Below are 7,654 nucleotides of genomic sequence, written 5' to 3' on the forward strand. Positions count from 1 at the left end.
ATTCAGCCCTGGAGCAGGGGAGACTTTTGGAAAGAAATTATAGAAATAGAGAGAAGGGGGAGTGTGTGTTCCAAGTGGAGGGAACAGAATATGCAAACGCCCAGAGGAGTAATGAAGCCTTGTATATTAAAGAAAATAAGGGAAGTTGAAAATGGCTGGTGTGCAGATTGTAAGAGAGTAAGTAACCTATAAGCAGCCCTGGTGGCACAGTAGGTGGCAGTTTGAACCTACCCGGTGACCCTGTGGGAGAAAGACCTGGTGATCTGCTTCCATAATGATTACAGCCTAGGAAACCCTATGGGGCAGTTCTACTCTGTCACTTGGGGTCACTATGAGTCAGAATTGACTTGATGGCACCCAACAACAACAACAAGAAGTAAGCTATTAGAGTTAATGCTGGAAAAATGAGCAAGGACCAGGTTATGCAGCCTCATCATAAGACACTTAGAGTTTATATAAAGGGCAATGCATAGCCATTGGATGGTTTTCAAAGCAGGAGATGTCACCATCAGAAGTGTGTTTTGGAAGATTCTCCTGGCTGCAGAATGAGTAAGAGGCGAGGATGGGGGGTGGAGGTTTGTACTAAAGGTAAAGAGTGTGAGTGATGCCAGCAGTTTGTGATCAGCTGCTAACCTAAAAGTTGGCAGTTCTAACCTACACAGTGGCTCCCTGAAGAAAAAAGGCCTGGCAAACCACCTCCGTAAAGATTACAGGCAAGAAAATTCTATGGAGTACTTCTACTTTGTAACTCATGGGATCACCATGAGTTGGGGGCTCACTCAAGGACAGCTAACAACTAAGAGACTACTTGGGAGATAACTGAAGTGATCCAGGTGAATGATGGCATGGACAAGAACAGAGATATTAAGGATGAAAATAACTGAACTCCATATTCAAATTATTTTGGAAGTAGGAGAAATCTGGGGACTGATTGGATGTGGGAGGAGCTACTCAAAAATGAAGCCTAGGTCTCAATAATGATCCCCTGACATGCCATAGAATGTAGATTCTAAGCTCCCTGTGTCTGTGATGAGCCTTCTGCAACAGGCACTTCATCAGCCACAACTTCTAGAAGAAAAAAAGCACAGCATGAACCTAGGGCTAGGAATACAGTAGAATTATACTCTCCTGAGTCCCAGCTTTCATTTGCCTTAGTCCTTGATGCCTGAACTTCTGGGAGTCTAGTCCTGTTTCCCATTCACTTCCATCTCAAAGTAATAGAAGAGATGATGAGTAAAGGAGATCAACCCTAGTTAGGATGGCTAACAAAGCAGAGTTACTAGCAGAGTCTGTATTTTCCTGATCTTGAATCTCTCCATGGAGGAGCTTGGGCTAGTACAACCTTATGATCTCTCTTCAGCCCCTGACACATTCTTCCCACAGAAGGAGCGTTATCTGTTTAGTAAGTGTAAAAGGAGAAACAGAGAATGCGTGGCCAAGCCATGCCCATTAATTTCACAGCTTCTGTGTTGCTATAACGTGGTTTCTAAAATGCCACATATGAGTTCTTTAGATGAGAGATAGCTCATTTTAGTTTACAATTCCTTTGAAAAAGAGCTTTCTCAGAGTAGGCCATTTCCATCCACATGTCTACCACTGCCCCATTTCACTTGTTAATCCTTTTCCCCGTCTTCCATTTCTATCCTCTTTTAAACTCCTCATCTTTCTCTCTTTCTAATTCTCCCTTTTACCTTTTTATCTCACTGATCTCTCCTTTAACCTGAGACATAATTCCTCTATTTCAACAACAACAACAAAAAAGTACACCCTACGGTTATGGTTAGCTTCCAAAAACCAGATCTTTATGCCAAAATCAGTGTTATGTGAGAGTCAGGGTCATGCACTGTCTTCCCTCGCTCCCTCCCCATCACTGCCCACTCAAAGCTCCCCACATGGCCCAGGATGCACATATCTCAGGATGCACATGGAGAGGCAAGCCTCCCTACCCCACCACGCCTTCTCCACCACCACAGAGTCGGAGGGGGTTAGGGGTGGTGGTGGTAGGGTTTGCTCACCGCCTTCGGAGCAGCAGTGGCTCACCATCACCTGGCCCCGCTCCAGGCCTCCTCGTGGACCCCCACTTCACCTTTCCACCCTGCTAGTCCCAGAGACAGGCCTTGGCGATGGCGGCTCCTGGGCTTGCGGGCAGGTGAGGCCAGCCACCTGGGTCGGGAGGAGGCTGTGAAAGTCGCAGAGAGGTCTCTTTGGAAGAAGAGACTTCCGATCCCCTCACCCATCTCCTGCCACCTGGCTCCTGCCAGCTGCCAGCCAACCCATGCTGCCCACTGCCGGGCCTGACTCCTTCACCCATAATACGAACCGCGTGGTCTTGCTCCCTCTAACAAACCTCACCCTCCTCCCCCCTCACCTTGGCTCCGCATTATGTGCAAAATAGAGGTATAGTTGATTTTTTCTATTGTCGGAAATGCGAAATGTATGATAAAGAGATAGGGTACGTGAGGAGTAAAATTACTTGTGATTGTTGAAAAATAATCTTGTTCTTTAAGTCATTATCTCTCTCTCCTCTTCCTCTGTTATCTTAGATCAGAATAACTTCATATCTATTAATTAAACAAGTCTCACTTTGTCATTATAAATTATTTTGGAACCAGTGTTAATTTAGGAATAATGGTCTAGCTCTGTAAATATGATTAATTGAGAAATATCATCCAGCCATTCAAGGTCTTCCTTCATCTGTCAATTTCATGTCTTTTTAGGTAATTTTTATTGCCTCCATCTTTAAACCCGCTAACCCTGCCCTGTAGCCAAATCAGCCTGTAGGGAACCCAGTGTCTTCTAGAATGATTCCTGGAATGTCTTCCCATCTCTGGGTTTTTGTGCATCCTTCACTACTTAAAAGGTGGAGCTTAAAACACACTTTTTCCCAAGAAGAGCCCTTGATCAACACTGCCCTGATTGTCTATATAATGCACAGCTCCACACATACGCATTCTACGCAAGCACCTCACTAAGCATTTTAGACCTCTTCTAAATTCACCCATCCCTCAAGTTGTAAAAGAAAACTATGGCTTTTCTCCCTAGCAGACTTATATCAGGAATTTTAAGGTTTGAGCCATGAATGATGTGATGTGGTAATGTTTAATTCTCTCTACTGTTCAGAAAAACATATAGGTGTTTTCTCTGATCATGTTTGCGTTGGTTTTACCATGGATCATATCAGGCTGTTGGCTTCAGTGGCTCCATCTTGGATGTTTACTACCCAAGAGCAGCATTCAGAAACCATTAGTTATCGTAATTCCCTTTGGTCCCATTGGAGCTGTGGTAGTGCAGTGGTTAAAAGCTGGGCTGTTAACCAAAAGATCAACAGTTGGAATCCAGCAGCCGCTCCTTGGAAACCCTATGGGGCCATTCTACCATGTCCTATAGGGTCGCTATGAGTTGGAATCGACTCGACGGCAACGAGTTTGGTTTTTAGTTTGTTTGTTTTTTGGTCCCATCATTAGAAATTGTACAGAACTGTAATGAAATATAATAAATCATTTGCATTTGCATCTTATTAAATCATAATCATCTCATTTTTATGCTATGAGTAATTTAGGCCACATTACTGTTTATACTTCTATAGGTGCCATGTTTTTTTTTTTCTTTTGTGTCTTCTAATACAACTTATTTGACATTCTGTACTTAGTAAGTGATCAATAAGTGGTTGTTAACTAACTTGGCAGGAAATTGAGCCTTTGGCATCTGCCCTTGCAAAGGAGAGACATTTCCAGCCCAGGAAGTGTGACAACAAAGAAGTCCACAGAGAGGGGCCATTTGGAACTGTGGCAACTCACATGCTGTCATATTGCCTCAGAGTCCTGGGCCCTGTGCTTAGGGAATGAGGGAGAAGGATGATCCAACTTCTGATCAAGGACAAATGATTGCAGAGATTCCTCAGAGCAGCAGGCAGAGAGGTGATGCTAGACAGGACTTGGGTCTCCCAGGAAATCTCAGACATTAGAAGATATCCTTGATGTCTAGCCACTCCAACTCTGTCCAGAGCCATGTCATGGGGACTTCAAAGGTGAGAAGACACAACTTCACAGCAACAGTTATCAAAGATTACTATTTCCACTGTGAGTCCCCATAGTGCCCAAAGTCATCATTTATAATTAAAATAGGGACTGATGAAATTTCCTATCATTGGAATCTCTACTCCCTGTGACCAAGCGGCATTGTACCCCTTGAACCTTGGATAAAGACTGAGAGAAAGAGATCCTGACTATCTCAGTCCATCCTGTATTGCCTTTAAGTAATTATTTGTCATTATCTTTCATCATTCTGTTACCTGTACTGAGCTGCCCACCCCCATACTAATTATACCTATTTACCTCAGGAATGTTGTGGGAAATAAATGATTATAAATTTAAGTGTATATGTCTGTGTATGTATGTGTGTGTGGTATGTATATATATGTGTTATATATTAACTTAGAACAGTGTCTGACAGTAAATGCTGAGGGTTTGCTTTTGTTATATCTCTTTAATTTATTACACTTTTGAACTTCCACAGTTTGTTTTCTTTCTCTCTATTTGTATCATCTCTGTTTCTATGCCTCATTTGCACCACCTCTCATATGCATTACATTGTAGTATTGCCCTGAAGTTTATGAGGTTGGTAAACATCACCCAAGTGGCATTAGTATTAGGATCCCATCCTCGAAGTGAGTCCTCAAAGGGTTTTCACACATGTACTCACAGAGTAATCAGGGAGATGCACACACTCCATCTCACTCACCATGGTTTTATCTCCTTTGCTGGCTCTTGAGTTATCTATACTTCTACTTGTACTGCGAGAAGCCTTGCTTTCTGCTGCCATTTTCCACCATGAAAGTGCCAATATCTTTGCCAAGGGTGGTCTTCCATATGCTTCCAAACCTGCCAATCTTTGCATTGCTGATAGTGTTGACTTTTATAAAGCAATGATGCGGCACAAATATTGAAAGACAGGAAGAGCCCTACTTCTCTAGCTCTAGGTCATACTTTGGCTCCTGGTTTCCAAGCATTAATGCTTATGCTCAGGGTTTGTCCAAGTTCTTGATCAGTTTTTGTTGTTTCTGACTGTTCATTGTGGGGCATGGGGTGTCGAAGTGGTTGAAACCACTGCAATTCGATTCTTGGGGACACCATCTCTTTCCATCACTTTCCATGTTTGTTTCTTTTTTCTTAGACCTCTTCAGCTACTTTACTAACTGAATTGCTCTTTCTCCTCTCCTAGTTACAAAACAAATGACCTTATGTGAACAGTAGCAACGTTTGTGTAAACATGTGAGTGTGTGTATGTGTGTATTTGTAAGAGTAATCATGCATGATGGTAAACCAGCTCCCCTCTAGTTTGATGTTAATTATATAATTTCTTTGACCATTTTTACTCATTTCTATGTGTCCAAAAATAAAAATTTAGTGAGTACCTACTATATGCTAAGATCTATTTTAGAATAGGGTAATTATATTTATATTCTTATTTAGATTTATGTATAAATGTTGACTAATGTCAACTTCACATAAAGTTTTGAATGTATAACAAAAAGGAAATGAAAATAAATGAATAAAGCCACCACAGGAAAATACCAAATATTCTTTTATGCTTTAAGAAATGCATCAAGAGTAAAAATAGTTCACAATCAATGTCACAAAACAATATATGTATTGTTTAACGAGAAACTAGTTTGCTCTGTAAACCTTCATTTAAGTACAAAAATTAAAAAAAAATGAGTAAAAATAGTTCAAAGTTTTTATGTATGTGTTTCTAGGTATAGCTTATGTTAGCAAGATGATTTCAAAGCTCCTCACATATTAAATCTTATTTGATCTTCATTAAAAGACCTGGGAATTAGGTATTTTTTAAATTTATTTACTCTTTCATAAGAAAACTGGTGATTAAGTGACTGGCCAGGTCCCTAGAATGATTAAGCGGCAGGGCTAGGATTTGACCTTAAGTTATCTGATCCCTAGTCCAAAATTTACCACCAAACATGCTGCTTCCCCAAGATAACAATGCCTTTTATTTTTATAATGCCAAAGTCATTTTCCATCTGTTTCATAATTTTATTTTTAACCAATAAAACCTGAATTTACATGATATGATTTTGGCATAGCACTGCATTCAAAGAAATACAGTGAAGCAACAATAGATAACTATGTAATTTAAAACATTTCCTGGAGGACCTCAAAGAAGATCAAAGGGAATATTACTTCTTCCAGCCTGCAAAGGTCTTATCTTTCTTTCCTTTCCTTTTTTTCCCCCCTGCTATTTTTCCCCTGTACTGGGTGAATCTTTACCCAGTCCACTGCAAATTCATCATAATACCATAAAATAATTTCAGTTGTAATACCAGGAAATTGGCTGACAAAGACAAGATTTTCCGTAGGAGGTGGAAAAATGAAAGGAACTGAGTTGGGGAATACAGAATTTTCTTTAGGAGTTAGAGAAAAGGAAATGAAATTGTAAGCATTCATAATTTAATATCTTGTTTAATTTCATCATATATCCTAACAACTTTTTGTTATACAAGTTTGTCTGGCATAACTGCTTCATTTTACAGAAGAGGAAACCAAGTCTTGACTACAATGAGTGGAGGAGGATATCCTACTAAAAAATTATAAGTTTCTGAGTATATTCAAATACAGCTTTGCAGATATACACACCATTATACTTCTTTTCTCTGACCGATCTTCTATCACATGCATTTGATGCTCAATCAATTAAGACACAGAACATGTAGAGCAGGAAACAGAGCCTCTGTTTATTTATCCACCTTGTGATATACATAGACTCCTGAAATTATAGCTTCATTTTATGATTGTACCAGCTTCCAATTTCTGGTATTAATCAAAGGCTGAAGAAATGACAGACTGCAGAGGATGGAGAGGGACAGCTACACTCAGGTCATAGCCCTAAAATTGCAACCTCAGAGATGAGGCTCTGCTTTGCAATTAATGAACAGAGCAATGATAGTAAGAGAAGAGACATGCATGCAAAATACCCTTGGACTCTCTCCAGCTGCCATCAGGAGCTCCAACCTCAGGCTTTACTGAAGACTCTAAACTACAGTCATTATCACCATTTGTCAGCCAGGCCTCTTTCCTCTGGCTCAGACTTTTCATTCCTAGAATTCTGCAATTCCAAGGCTAAAAATAAATAAGAACAGGCACCTGACTCCAGACAGGAGTTTGTTTTCAGATAGATTCTACATGTTGTCTCATCAAGAATGAAGATGTTGCAACGTTCTGTTGACTTACACCACCTAGAACCACTTTCACCTCTTATCATCATCCCCCTCTCCCACTATTCTCCAGCCACATTGGCTTCTTTTTTGTCACGTGAGCATATTTAGTCAGGATGTTTGCAGAACCCTTCCTTCTGCTTGGGATATTTTCCACAAAGCCCTCTACAGGGAGCTCTTGCTGTCCACCTTAACTAATGTACCCTGTGTTAGATCGGGTCCTCTAGAAAACAGATGCCAAGACAGAATTAAACATGAAGGAATTTATCAGAAGAAATGCCTATGAGAAAAAAATGAGGAAGGAGCAAGGATAAGCTTGGAGAACCATCAGAGAGCAATGCAGTTCTGACTCTGAGCAAAGGAGAGAGGGAAGGAAAAAACGTTGGGTGAAAGCATCTTAAGCTGCATTGCAATTCTAAGGAAAGT

The sequence above is a fragment of the Trichechus manatus genome, unplaced genomic scaffold (assembly GCF_000243295.1).
Source record: "Trichechus manatus latirostris isolate Lorelei unplaced genomic scaffold, TriManLat1.0 scaffold00016, whole genome shotgun sequence".
NCBI lineage: Eukaryota > Metazoa > Chordata > Mammalia > Sirenia > Trichechidae > Trichechus > Trichechus manatus.